Raw genomic sequence first — 16,078 nt, forward strand, 5'->3', positions numbered from 1 at the left:
CCACTGCACAAGGTGGCCGCCAGCCCAGAGCCACTGCAAAGTTTTGACCCTGCCTGGACTGATTACGATTTGGATTACCCCATTAAAAGGCATACCTGCATTTAGATCTCTCTCCGTTTTTTACTGATTGAGGCCATGAAGTTCTGTTTGAAGCGTGCATTTGAACGTGGCAAGAGCAATCTTCCTCTACCAGTCATGGCGACTACTAGCAAAGCATTTAGACTGTGTGTGCATCTGTGTTATTGTTACCACACTGTGGTAAGGTTGCAGTTTAGTTCATTGTGTTATTTCTAATATCCTTTTTGGTGAGGCCTTCATGTGGTTGCTTGGTGCCCTTTCTTGAGCTGGTAAGCCACATTCATCCTGGGCACCACTCATGTATCCTCAGAATACCTATTTAAACAGGGAGTTGCTACTAGGAATCTATTGAGACAGTTCCTTCAGCATGGGTAATGCATAAGTATGCTTTATATCGCTAGGCTCTTGGACGTATCCCTTTAAAGGAATCTATCTTGATTCCTAGCCTTGAGCTCCTCCCCGGGCCTAGGAGTCTGGCCCTAACAGGTAAGTCTGGGTATGTACCCTAGGCCTTTGGCCGTAAGGGATAATGTCATGGACAGCCGTCTAATGCCCCAGGGGCAACTCCCATGGAAATGTTAGGGTTGGTACTTAGTACTCACCATAGTTCTGGTCTGCACTCCCCTCAGCATGTTGGCATGGGTATACTGTTCCCCATAGCGACCACTAGAGGATGCAGTTCAAGTTCCCTTGAAAGGGAAGGTCTCAGGTTACGAATGTAACCATGGTTCCCTGAGTAGGAAACAAGACACTGCTTCCTTTATCTCTCCTGCCATGCTTCGGACACAATCTTCAGAAAAAGAAGTGAATGACGTGTTCTCCTGGCACCTATTTATTTTATAGTCGCATCAGTAGTGATGTCAGGGGCTGTCGCCGACCAACTTGTTGGTGTTTTTTCAGTGTATGCTTCAGGTACGAGTCATGACGAGGCGTTCCCCCATAGCGACCCCTAGATGACGCAGTGTCTCGTTCCCTACTCAGAGGACCATGGTTACATTCGTAACCTGAGACGTTATTTTGGGAGAGGAGAATTGCATTGCTTGAACAAATCTAAAACATTTATGGTGAGTTCATAGTGCCTTAAATTATTCCCAGTGTTACTTTTAATTGTTAAATTTATAGCTGAAGTTAAACTCCAGTGTACTTGTTACAACCCCTATTATTCAAACTAGCCCTATTTGAGGAGATATACACATAAAAAGTAAATTAGAAACATTATCTCATCTGTGGATCAGTCATTTTGCTTTGGGGGACCCTTGAATATGTACATATTGTTGTAATCTCCATAACTTTCTTAAAACAGTAAACAGAATATTCCGTCCTCCTGGTTACAATTATTTCCATCTTTTAAGAATGAGTTGTGCAACAATTAGCCCTTGGGTTTAATTTGTGTTGTCCTCTGATTACTGATGCCTCTTAAGACCTTTTAATATGATGTAATTGCTTCCATAGAGAGTTTGGGGGCAGAAGTGAGAGAAGCAGAGGGGTTTTTATCAGTAAAGTATGTCATGACTTAAGAAATGACCTTGTCTAATAACTCTGATATAGTCGATCTCTGAGTTCTGAAATTTAAACCAAACTCTGTTGGTTTAAATTTAAAAATAATCCCAAGGGACCGCATTTAACTTTGTTTTATTTAATCAATTAAAATAAGAAAATTAAATTAAACAAATGATGTAACGAAAATGAGAAGATGATCACTATTAACTTTGCGTGATATTTATACATGTATGGAATTAATTTGATGCAAAGGACAGTTTCTGTATATTGCATTGGCCTTTGTGTGATTTATTTATTATTATTATTTTTGTTCTTCACATCCCCCCTCTCCTCTCAGTTACCTCTCCCTCCTCCTTTCATCCCAACGCTCATCCTCCTTGGTCAGCTCTCTTTTGTCCTCACCCTCCCCTCCATTTTGTCAAGTGGTCATCAAGGGGTCAGCTGGGGTGATGTGAGGCTGTAAAATGGCCCGAACCATGCTGACCACAGAAAGAGAAGAGTTTAATCTCAGTGGTGCTGACCTCTGACTGCTGAGTCTGAGTTAATGTCAGTGCTGAGCCTCCAGCCCCGAGCTGCCAATACCACCATGATTATGACCAATCTGCCCCTCCTAATGCAATTATCTGATCAATCTCCCATTTTACTGAATAAATAACGAGGGAGAGATGGACATCGGGATGAGAATTGAGGACAAAAGAGAGAGCTCTGTAGAGGCACAATTCTGGAGAACATTTTAAGAATTTTAAAGATTGCATGTAGTCAGTAATAGTGGATGTAATAATATAATAATAATAATAATAATAAAATATATTAATGCTAATGTAAAACTGCTCTGTAAAGGTGACTTTGGGCCAGTAGCTTCTCTGAAATATGATATAAAGTCCCATACACCCACAGTTACTGATAGCAGGACTTGACAGGAACCTCTTTCATTCGTTTCTAAAGACTTCTGGATATTTTCATTCCACCCAGTCTTTTGTTGGCTAGGACCTTGAAAAGAAAAGGCAAATTAGTAGATAAAGCTAAAGAGATATGAGATATTGCCTTTCAAAGAGAAGAGAGAAAGAAAAAGAAAGATTTCTGTGCGAGGGTGGTATAATTCAGATGCTAGCTTTTGATGCTAATCGGGTGATTATCGCTGAGGGCCAGGGTTCAGTGTCTCACACTGGGCTTCACCTTACTTAGCTGAACTCTATAAATCTTTCTCACATGTCAGTTACACTCACCAGAAAACATGACGAACATAGCAGAGGGAGAATGAGAACAACATTTTTGAGTGACGTAACCAGACTGTGCTCTTCGGTGAGAATCCGAGATCGTGTGATGACTGAGCTTTACATGATATTCAGCCGAGCTCAACCGACAAGGAAGTGACACGACGGTCCCTCGTCATTTATTTACTTGTGGCTTTTTGTTGCTTGCTTTACTGTGTGCACCTGACACCCAACTCCCCTCTCCTTTTCTTTCTGTTCTTCTCAGTTCCTCTAGTCTTAGCTTACTTATTTCTCTTTCTCTCATCATCTAACTTTAATCAAGTAAATGGATGTATTTAAATGCTACTAATTTCAGCTCAGGTAATTGCTATCCATTAATTAAATTTGATCAAAAAAGGCATTGTAATTGATTGGAAATGTCCAAAGTCACAAAGTGATTAAATCTTCTCTGTGCTTCAGAGCATTGTGCTGAGAGAAGATATTGCCCTCTAGTTTTACAAACCTTCTGTACAGGAAGAAATGCACGCATTGTTTGGGCTATCATCCATAGAGGCAGTAGGCTAAAATATTTTTTTTTTTTCTCTCAAGAGGGTCTAGGTCTATGAATGGTAGTTGAATGTGGTAGGTGGCCAGCTGTGGACAGTAACAGTGCACTCTGAGTATGATAACATCTGGAGATCAGGTTAGAGAAAGAGTCAACACGACACAAGAGAGAGATGGCTGGATGAGGTAGTGTATAAGAGCAGCAACAGGTGGTCGTTGGCAAAAGACATCACATGTGTGTATGCTGAATGAATCACAAGGGTGTATTTGACCCTCTTTTCATCTGTTGTCCTTCCACAGATTAAGGGAAAAACTGCTTTAGATGGCCAAGCAACTTCATGATGACTTTTTTTTTTAAATCTTAAAAGAAAATGAAAAACATTTTTGACCATTCTAAGCTAGATTTTAGTCTTCCAGTGTCTGGTGTCTCATCCTGGTCGTGCTGGTCTGGGTTAGTTTTAAAAGGGTTTTTGCCACTATATATATATAAGAAATCAATCAGGAATTTGTATAATCAGACCGCAGACCTGACCTACAATTGTAAAATTTAATGGATTTGAGATATTCTTCTTTACTGTCTTGAGTACTTCATATTGGTCATTTCTTGTCACATTTAACACAAGACATTGTGCTTGTTTGTAGTCATCCTGAACACAAGGGTCTTATCTAATGTGTCTGTGGTTTCTAAGGATGGACTGATTGAGCTGGCATGGAAACACAGGTCTTTCCATTGATAGTGTTGAAGTCTGGTTGCTCTGCAAGTCTCACTGTTTCCATTGTCTTTATCAGAGCAATGACAGAACACAGGACTGAAATTCAGACTTTCTCAGGACCTCACACACACACACACACAGGACTGAATACAAAGACACATATGCAGACACTGACGTGAACACACACAGACTCACAGATAACAGGCTCATAAATTGCTGTTATTCTGCAAGACTGCTGAGATCAAACCCTTACACTATTGAAGTGTGTATGTGTGTGTGGGGGGGGGGGGATGTCTGTAAGCTTAAGCAGAGCTGGCAATCTAAAGACAGTTTTTTCATTCATTGTTAAGGGTAATTAAAACATGTATGACGAGATGTTTGTCAGCATCAGTGAGATGGAAATAGTAGCACAGAACTTTGATAGTTTAAATTGAGAAACACAACTTTATGAACACAACTGCAAACAGAAAAGCTTGTCGGCATGACAAAAAACATTCCGCTTGCAGGAACAACCAGTGGGTGCAACTAAGCAGCAGGGATGAGAGGAGAATGTAAAATGAAAGCAGCTGTATGCTGAGAAGGAAACTTTGAGAGGAGACCAGGAAAGGAGGGGGTGTTGAATTTTCATGAATGAAAAGAGAAAAAGAAGAGCAGGGAGAAATAAAGGTGTATTATTTATGTATATGTATATATACATATATATATATATATATATATATATATATATATATATGTGTGTGTGTGTGTGTGTGTGTGTGTGTGTGTGTGTGTGTGTGTGTGTGTGTGTGTGTGTGTGTGTACTACCATTCAAACGTTTAGGGTCGGTAAGATTTTTTTATGTTTTTGAAAGAAGTCTCTTACACCAAGGCTGCATTTTTTATCAAAAATATATAGATATATAAATGAAATATTACTACAATTTTTAACTACTGTTTTATATTTGAATAAAATTGTGTTCTGATCCATCAGAAATAATTACAATATGCAGATTTTCTGCTCAAGAAACATTTAACATTATAAATGCATTTACTGTCATGTTTGATCAATTTAACACATCCTATATAAACAAATAAGCGAAAAAAAAGTGCAGATGAATGCAAAAAAAAACTAAATCAAAACCTTTTTCTGTCATAAATTGTATCATTTGCTGTTTAGAAGTAAGCCACTTTTCTATAGTTATTTGAAAAGGTTTGTGAATGTTAACACACACTGAAAATGATGCTTGTTAATTAAATAGGAAGTTTTGTACCCGTCCTCTTTACACACTTACTCTCTCTTTCACTCCATCATTAGCATGTTAGAGGAGGCTGTAGCATGTGTCAAGGTGAAGTGAGTATCAGGTGCTTGTGTTCGTCCTTCGGTCACCAACACACGTGTAGAATCTGTATGATTAGAGTAAGTTCAGCAACTGTCTGATTCATGTTAAACGAGATATGTTAGACCAAAGTTAGATCAACTAATATCTAGACTAAAATTTAAATATAGTATTAATGTTAAAAAGTTTTAAAATACGTATTGTAGCCTATAATGGCACAAAGTCACTTTTACGGACTTTTAAATTAAATGTTCCCTCCAGGTGGAATGACCTCCCCAACTCAATCCGAGCAGCTGAGTCCATAGCCATCTTCAAGAATCTGCTTAAAACACATCTCTTCCATCTTTATTTGACCCTCTAACTTTAGCACTCACTCTTCTAATTCTATTATTTCAAAAAATCTAACTACCTTTCTAATCTTTTTGTATTCTATTTTCTTTTCATTTATTATGCAATTGTCTCTGTGTGTGTTTGTTTTCTTTTTATTTATTATATTATTTAAAAGTCCATGCTACGTGTACTGTGTTAACCTAACTGAGACTTGTTATAGCACTTTTATATCATTGCTCTTTTTGTTGTTTTTGTTTGCTTCCACTGTCCTCATCTGTAAGTCGCTTTGGATAAAAGCATCTGCTAAATGAATAAATGTAATGTAAATGTATAATGCTCCTTTAAAATGGTGATTTTTGGCCAGTCTCGTTTCATTGTGTTTAAAAATGGAAAATTCCTTTAAAGTGTGGCACACAGGAAGTGTCATCATTTGTGCCCTTTTAAAGCATGTCAGGAAGACGAGTGCTCACATTCCACATTTTCACAAATTTTAGCATTGACTGCATTTGTGAAGCTAAACCTGCTTATCATAAAAAACAAATAAAAATGTGTTAATTAGTTAGTCAATCCAGAGTCCAATTATTTGATAATACATTAAAATCCAGTGAATACTAATTCAGTACAATTCATAAAAATTATATTTGCATTTTTTTTTTTTAATCAGTGTGGCAACCAACACACAGAAAGTCAATAAAAGTCAATACATTTTTACAATTTTAATTAATAAAAAATCATTTGCTTTTCATTTTAAATCCTGATTTTGTTAATTTTGGTGTGCAAAGTTTAGTTTAGTTTGACTTCTCTTAACTGTAGCACTGGGCATGAATCCTCCATCATGGTTTAATGCCTCTGACTGTCCAGATACAGCAACACACTCTCTCCGCTGCCGTATCCAGGACACGTCCAGAGTGATGTAATATTAGTCGGCACGGTAACGGACACGGGTAGAACAGCGTATGGGCGATCTAGTGACTCTTAATTATGCAGTCCTCTCTTTTTTGGACCAAGCTGTGGAATGGACCATTAAGCAGGACACAACACACAGGCCATGGGTCAGAACAGGAGTTGCAGAGGGGACGTGACCTCTGTGTGTTCAGCAGAGATAAAATAACACCCATACTAGGATAAAGTGGATCAGTTCGATTTTAAGTTGGCCAATCTATAATTTGACTAATAATTCAATATATAATTATTGTGAAAGCAGGTATTTACTACATGGATTTTACTGGGGTTAATGGTGTGACATTCATTGTTTGGTTGTGCCAATTCATTTATTCAAAAATAATTTTGATATGTTTTATGGCTCATGAAACAAGTGTAGCATTATTGAAATTAAAACCTTAACTAGACTGTAAAAAATATTAAGTTATACGTAAAACTGATTATTGGAGTACATTTTACAAATAAAAATGTAAAAAAAAAATAAATAATAATATTTAAGTCTTCACCTCAAAATTTCTAATTTAATTTAATTTAATTTGATTAGATTTTATAAACCATACTTATTTTGTGAAATTTGCTGCCATATTCTTAGTGAAATTATTTCTATTTGTATATTTATTAATAATTTTATATTTACTAAATTATTTCAGAGTAGTTTGTCATTATTGTTCATTATAAATTCTTACTAATATTTGAAAAACTCTTGTCCTCCAAAGTAAAACTGTGATCCAACAGACATTCAGGAAAAACATACAACAAGAAATTGTATCATAGGACCCTGTAGACCCTCATATCTATCTTAAGGTTAGTTTAGGTTTCAAAATGTCATGTGCAAAAAAATTATGTTATTTGTTAAATACTTTTTAACTTGACAATTTTATTTATTTATTTAAAAATATTCATGTGAACTGTTCTTGAAATGATTTGTAAAATCATATGAAACCATATGTTTACAAAGAGTAAGTTTCTTTTTTTTTTTATGTCCCTTTCTTTTTGTTATGTCCCTTTTCTTTATTGTGGACGTTTTTAATGTTGTTGACCCCAGTAAAAGACATGCTTCCACCTGAGAGATATTGTACGTTACGTTCTACTCAGATGAAGCTGTTGTTTTAAATATCATGAGTTGTTGAGCATTCAGTGTGTGAGAGCTTCAGGCTCTCTGTCATGCTTAACACAGAGCCACTACATTGATGTAACTAGCATAATCCAACATGAGAAATCACACGCTCTCTGTGTAACATCAGTGTGTGTGTGTGTGTGTGTGTGTGTGTGTATGTATGTGATAGCCCCTCTGAAATCCCTGTGTGCTCATGGATGAAGCTCTATCCCCTGTAAGTGAGTGTGTGTGTGTGTGTGTGTGACAGGGGGCCATCAGTGAGTATGACGGGCAGTGCAAGATATGAGCTGTGACAAGCGTGGCCGTCACGGGTTATGACTGCTAGAGGGGGCAAGACAGTGTTTAAGGAAGAAAGAGAGTGTGAGTGTGAGAGAGCATCCGGCACACGTGGCCGACTCGTGCTACATTATCCGGCTGATTGAGTTATGACAGCTGTGTTGCGCACAGGGAATTGCTCTCTCTCTCGCGCGCGCGCACGGAGCTGATGATGATGAAGAGATCACTTTAAACAACAATCTCCATAATATTTCATGCTCAGTAAGCACCCGGAGGCTGCCGGCTCACTTCTCCATCAATTGATTTGATTCACTGCCGGGTTCCTGTGCATGCACACACCTATGCCTAGCACTCAGCCCTGAAGATAAATGGCAGGCTGGATGAAAATAATATGTATGTCCATAGGAAATGGGAGTGGATGTTTGTGTGTGTCAAAGAAAGTGGGTGGTGGGAGGTTATTCTATATCAGACTGGAACATCACAGGAAGCATTGAGATGATTTATAACTGTCACATCCCTCCGCACTACAGCCCACCCTTTTATTCTTTAATTCATCAAAGTGTGAGAAATATCCTGATGGGACAAAGAGCTCTGTGTTTTGCTTGAAAAAAAGCATTGAGTTCAATTAGCAAAATAACATGTAATATGTGCTGATGATTTCTTATCTGACCTGAATTTGGGAAATGTTTACCTGTTCTGTTTGATTTAATTCTAATTATATTTGATATACATTTTGAATTATATTATAAATGTAATACTATTTATGTGCTCAAAAATACAGTAAGAACACTAATATTCTGAAATAGTATTAACATTTAAAATAACCATTTTAATGTATTTCAAAATGTAATTTATTCCTGTGATGCAAAGCTGATTTTTTTTTAGCAGCTTTTACTCCAGTCTTCAGTGTCACATGATTCTATATATATGTATAACTATTATATTATACATATTTTAAATTTGAACATTAACAGATTGAACCAGCTTGCATGGTGACTTCAGTATTCAGAAAAAAAAACCCTGGATGAAAGAGTGAAATGGATGTCAAGACATAAGCTCTCGTGTGTGTTTTATTTGTGTGAATGTATATCTAATTGCATACATTTACCTTTGTCTTTTGGTGTGTGTGTGTGTGTACAGAAGTAGAGGTGGTTCTAGACTCTGGGGATATTTTCGTTGTTGAACAGTGTACTAATGAGTCCACTGGAGACTTCAGGAAAGGGGAGAGAGAGAGACCGAGAGGTAAAGAGTGAGAGAGGGTAGGACTATGGTAGGATTAAGTATCTCTTAAAGAGATCTACTTTCAGACTCTCAGTTATCAAACCACTAGTGTGTATTAATTAAGCCTAATGCAGGGGTGGGTTATTGGAACTCTCTCTCCTGCACACACACACACACACACACACACACACACACACACATTATGCATTTTTACAGACTTTATAACAACATACTTCTACTACTATATAACACTCATGCATGCAAACTCAGACATGTCACTCTTAAAAGCATAATTAGTTGCACAGCTGAAACATAACATGCTGTTTTAATCATCATATTAAGTAACAGCAGGCCTGTGTCGCAGTGTTCTGCTTGTTTGGAGGAGAGCTGGTATCAGGCAGCCCTCAAGCTAAGCTCTGCTTTGATGTTCAGGAACATGATTCCTGGGATCATCTCAACTGCCCCCCTTTCTCGTCACTCTTTGAGGGGTCACTGCTGGTCATTTATGTGTATGTAAACGTGTTCTTAGAATTTCTCACAAAATGCCATAGTTACTGTAACTGTAACAATAATATGATATTAAATAATAATATAAAAATAATTGTAAAAAATATTTACAATAACAAAACCATAAAGTTCAGCCTATGTAAAAACAATATTATATTTATCTCTATTAAACCATTGCAATTAACTAAAATGACAGAAGTAGAAGAAGAAGAAGACATTCCATATAAATGTATTAGTTTTACAGTAGTAAACTTTTTTTTTTTTGGGGGGGGGGGGGGGTCTATAAGTCTATAAGTTGGTTCCTTCCATCACTGAGTAAATGTTGTGTGTTTTTATGTATGTATACACACATGTACGTATGTATGCTTGATTAACTGGAATGGTACCCCTGAATTACAAAATCTCAGTGCAGACAGAGTATATTGAAGAACCTGGTTTGCTTCTAAATACAGAGGCGAAAGCAACACTTTGGTGATCACATACATTTTAAAGTAAGTGGGGGTGTGCGTGAGTGAGAGAGAGAGAGAGAGAGAGAGAGAGAGGGATCCTTGGCAGGGATGCCCCTCTGTCCTGGCATTCAACCTTTGACTGTGCCAACATTGTTGTGCCAACATTTGTATCAGATGTAAGCCAACTGTGCCACTTATGGGTGGTTTCTGATGTCCGCTTCCAACTGGAGATCAAGAGGGCCAAATGAAATAAAACAGCTGTAATTTGCATCACTGTGAAAAGTTGGCTGTGACATTCTGCTCCAGGGCCACAGCGCATACCCTCATTTTATAATGTCAGGTTTTAATCCTACTGTCTGACAATATAAAACCTATACCTAAGGAAGCATTAGAATTAAACCTTAACTTTAGCCCATGGTTGATGTTGAGAATTTATGCCTATATTTGAGAGACCATTTTGCACTAAAAAAAAAAAACTTTTATTATTATACAAAATAAAACAAATATATAATGTAACTACTTCAAATCTGTCTATGTAAAAGTGTAACCATTTTATTGTGCTGTTCTTTCACCATTTTGTAAATGCAAATGTGTTAACGGTAATCTTTGATTTCTTCTGAGGCTGTCACTGTTGGACCTATTGATTCCCACCACGAGTCAACAGACATGCCACAGATGAGCCTTGCTCTCTCTCTCATTCTGTCTCTTTCGCTTCTTCATGCTTATTATACCAATTATCGGTAACAGAGAAACGTTTCACTTTTTTGACTCCCTGCTGTGTGATTTGAGCAAATCAATATCTCTGATCAGAGTTGCCTCTGCAGCATTCTTTATAGGGTCCAATCACATCTTGTAAAGAGGTTTGTCCTTCAGATATGTGAAACTAATCCGTGCCAAATATCACACATTATTCTGTTTTATGCTATGGCGCTCAGCAAACACGGTAGTATATTTGCATGAATGGCACTGATGTCTCTTTATAAAGCACATTCAGCTCTGTGAACGCTACAGTGTGAAAGATGAGACCACCAAGATCACAATAAGCCGCTGTCTGCTGCACATGTCTCACTCTCAGTGTGCCTCGGTGTTGTCTAATTACTCGCCACAATCACTGGAACTCATTGCTGTGTCTGAATGCTATAGACATAGGCTGAAAGTAGATTAAGCACCCGGACTCAACCAAAAATTTCCCACATTTTGAGTGAGATGCAACGGACAATGTCTATTTGACCCAAACATCCAGTTGAGATTGAGCTCGGCATTCAGGTTCCGTTGTTTTCGTCTGTAATTTGATTGACAGGTTGTTTGTCATGCAGCTGGGGCTGACATTTTCAAAGCTGGAGGGTGCACATGTGTTTGTGCATGCATTGGGGGGGATATCCAATCTGTCTAACTGCCCCCCCCCCCCACACACACACACAGACACACACACACAGCAGCTGACCCCTCTGGGTCGTCACGACTTAAGTAAGAGTGAAGTTGCTTAAACAGAAGAGCTCTGGTCAGAGGGGCCCGGCCCGAACCCACAGCTGCACCGATCTCCTCTCGTGCTCAGGCTTGTCTGTGATCCTTTAAGAATCCATACATATTGATTCAGACTGATAATAAACAATTTGATTAGCCTTCTTCTATAGGCTGTCAGTCCAATCACTCTCAGCGAACCATCTGAGTGGAAGAGGAGGGGAGGGGAGGGGAAGGAGGGAGATAGAGAGATAGATAGCGAGCAAGAGAAAGCTGAAAAGGACGGATGGAAGGTACAGGGCCTAGAGGCGAGAAGAAGGGAGGGCAGAAAAAGGGATCCTGGTGTGATTAGGCGTCAGCGTTTGCTGAATTGGACAGGACAGCTGAGCTGCCTGGTTATTAACTCCCTCAGAAAATTCTCAGGCTCTCGCGAGCGCGCCTGAATACTGCCATCTGGATCGATAAGCAATCTCCGCTGTGTACTGAGCAACTGCACCTTTCATTTGTCTCAGGCGGTCCCTCTCTCTTACTCTTGCCCCCTCGCCATTGAACAGGTGTATTGTCCAGTGAAGAGAGAGAGAGAACGAAAGTTCTCCTCCGCTCTTCCCATTTCTGTTTCTCTTTGGCCATCACTCAGATTTGGTCTTTTTTTTTCTTACTTACTCTCCTTTAGTCAGTAGCTTTAGGGTCTCTATCACCTCTAATAAAATGACCCTGGGGGAGAAAATGCAAAGCCATCACTCCCTAGCACAGGCCAGCATTCGGAGGGGACGGTAAGTCTGTGCGTGGTCAGGGGAAGATGGGGGATGGGTTTGATGTTTGATGCCTGATTGGGGAGCAGATGTCATGACCGGGACTCCACCACAGCCCAGAGAGGACAAGCATTTGGCAGACACTAGAGAGGGAAAAAATTAGAAAATAGGAATTGGACATGTTTCGCTAAACATGGAGGATGCATTTAATAGGAATATCTAGCACATGCAACTTGTATGGACCATATTGCTCAGTAGTGTGTGGGTTTAATAGACCCTTAAATACTCATTTGCGTTTGCAAAATGGGATCCGTGCTTAGGTTGAAGCATCTGCACATATTGGCAATGTTGTACAGTTTTAGCTGATGCTTTGGCAGCAGCGGGAGACAGAGAGTTTAAGTGTGTATGTTAGCGAAGCGCTGCCTACAATGGCCACTCAAAAGATGAATGTCTATACTGATTCTGTGTGCAGATTGAACAGGCCTTGGGCTGATCACTTTGAGTGATTCTGCAGGCCATTGATTGGGTGGATGGATCTATTGATGAGTCAGGCAGCTGATGGGGAAGATGGGATGAACATTAGCCCGTCCTCTCACAGCACACATTCACTTCACTAGTTCAGAGGTGCAGAACGCAAATGAACATATAAACTGTATGAGGAAAATCACAGAAGATACAAGGACAATGACTCACGTAGGTCTTACCTAAAAACATCTGTACAGAGAAATAGTTTATATAAAGCCACAATTTTGTGGTTTTGAACATACAGGGTTTCCACTAAATTTAAATTTAAGTCACAACAGGAAAATTATAAATGCGGAGGCACAACACCCAGACCCACATATACTGTACACCCAACTAACACCCTCACTAGGCATATATTGTACATATCATACACAAACAATGTGCACTAATAGACACAATACAAACAGCAATCTAATTTCACCAGACAAAATAGGAAGAATGAATCAAGAATACCCTTTTAATCAGTTCAAATCTGCAGCTTTTTTGGGTGTTTATATGGCTCCAAATTTCCCACGTAATGATGCATAATGCCTTGTCCTTGGATATGTTTGTAAGGAATGTCATAGCTGCTGTAGTTTGAATTTGTGTACAGTAAATATAAATTCATGCCAAATATTGGAACTAGAATCACTGTAAATCAGTAGTATGGAAAAAGGGATCTTAAGATTTTCATTTAAAATGCTTTTCCGTGATTTGGACTTTCTTAAAATTATTAAATAAATAAATAAATAAATAACCTTGCTCTTTCCTGTTGATGTTTCACCGATGTAGACACTTTCCCCTAAGAGGCTTTTTTTATCATGTCTTTGTCTACTCTTCTTTCAAGGTCATTTCCAACCTGGAATCTAAACCTCTGAATGGGCAAAGTTAACATTTTAATGAACAAGTTAAAACATTTCCATCTCAGACCAACCGATTTAAAACAATCCCACAATCTGCTGAGAGAAGAGGGTGAAATTACTGCTTTCTCTGTCTGTCTTTCTCACCCTGGGATGTGACATGCCGTTCTGTCGTCTTGCTCTTTGAAACTCAGAATGATTCCGACTGCTTGATATTGTTGGTGCCTGTCATTGCTAAGCTTTTTAGATGATGCAATTGTGAGTTGGTAGAAGTCATCCAAGAGCAGTCTGTCTCTCCATTCTGCTATCCATAAAAAGCTTGGATTCACTGACACGGGATATTTCTTCATAAAGCCCAAGGCTCAGTAGACTCGGTAAACAAATGCAATGATGGGAGTGTGACAGTGATGGTAATATGTGGCTAGGTGAGCTGCCTCAAGGAGTTGGTCACCTTTCACCACCTGTCATCTGCCCCTCATATCAAATACACACAGGTACTCACGTATGTTTTAGCTGCCGGAGTATCTCAGAGGTGCTAACATGCCCTAACCCTGCTAACTTCTCAAGAAGATGCATCTGGCGCTTTTTAGATTCCCCCTCCAGACGTGTCTCACTCTCTGGGGCGTTGATATAAATGAGAGAGGACTGCATGCTGTTTGTCTGAATCTGTATTCTACCTGTTTGTGATCTATAATTAGTGTCCAGGACGCCTGCCGTCAATGGGTAAACATGCATGGCAAAGTTTAAAAGCTTATAGAGCAGAAAGTGACCTCCAGTCAAACAGCACTTTCCAAACAGATCGCCCTAAGTGCCTTTAAAAATATTTGTGTTCTTAGCTACAGGGTCTTGCTTCTGAAAATTTTGGTTGTGTTACATAAAACAAACTGTATAATGATAATGTGCTGTATTTGCTTGCATTTAAGCATCCTTTGGAGAGGCCATAGATTATGCTCTCTCGGCTCCTTCTTGAGAAAGTGCATATGTAGGCATCATACAAATTAGAATTCATTTGATGACTTATGGATTTAAATTTGCAACAAATTTGATTGAGGATGATTCACTGGCTTGGAACTGGATCCATCCAGCCTTCTGCCCATTGTGTCCCTTGATTGATTTTTAAGTTAGCGGGAAGCAATCGGTAAGCACCACCCAATCAAGGCCTACGAACATAGCGCAGATTAGACAATTTGTGGTAATCAATGAAAATATTCCATGATTTGCTAGCACTCAATCGGCACCGTAAATCAAGACCGTAATGCCTGGGTTAGTTAGCGATAAAACAAGAGCCCCTGACAGAACAAACTATAATGGATGAATTAGAAGGGCAGGCCAGGAAGTGGGAGTGGTGGGGGGTGTAATAAGGCTGATATACAGGCTCCATATACCCACCAGAACCCTGCGCCCACACAAGAGCTGTCAACTGCTAATGGGCTAGCAAAAGTACTGGCATTTATCAGCTGCTTTCCGTCCAGATATTTATTCATTTATTTAGTACTCTGATGCAGAATCATAATTTTCAATGTTTAACATCTGCCATCTCTCTCTCTCGCTCTCTCTCTCTCTCTCTCACACACATACACACACACACACACACACACACACACGAACAGAAACATAAGGTTCTCTGCTCTGCATTTCCACATCTGCTCATCTGCATAAATTACAGTCATGAGACAATCTTTTGAATGTTGCTGTGATTAATTGTTATTTGCATTATTTATACATGTTACTGTAAGTGCTGTGTGCTTAATATCTTAAGCATATTTAAGAGCACAGTTCTGATACAACAATCTAATGAGAGAAATGTGCCTCTTCTCTGTCTTGTGAAAATCAAGAGTATAGCCAAAATGGAAAGAAATTAATATTCGTTTTATATTATATTATGTTAATAATTAGTCTTCATGCTCTTTGTTTCTTTATTTATTCCACGGTGGAACACAAAATGAAATGTTGGGAAGAATTAAAAGAAAGAAAGAAAAAAAGAAAAACCTATCAAGTCTATAGGGGGTGCACCTTCAACCCATTTAATCCCAAATTTTTCCCAGACATGAAAATATCCAAATGATGTGTCATTAGTAACCCTTTGAAATAATCAATAATTATTTTTTACAATTATTTTGGAAAAGTGTGTGAATAAATGTTTTACAGTTGTGACCGGTGGGATAATGTGTGTACTGAAATAACATATTTCTGCAGTCATAAAAAATGGTAAGATATCTAGATAGCTATTTTAAACAGTTTGATCACATTCTAGGGTTACTATTATGCAAAAAAAAACCTTATGCAACATTGATAG

This window comes from Carassius auratus, chromosome 32 (assembly GCF_003368295.1).
Source record: "Carassius auratus strain Wakin chromosome 32, ASM336829v1, whole genome shotgun sequence".
In the NCBI taxonomy this organism is placed as follows: domain Eukaryota; kingdom Metazoa; phylum Chordata; class Actinopteri; order Cypriniformes; family Cyprinidae; genus Carassius; species Carassius auratus.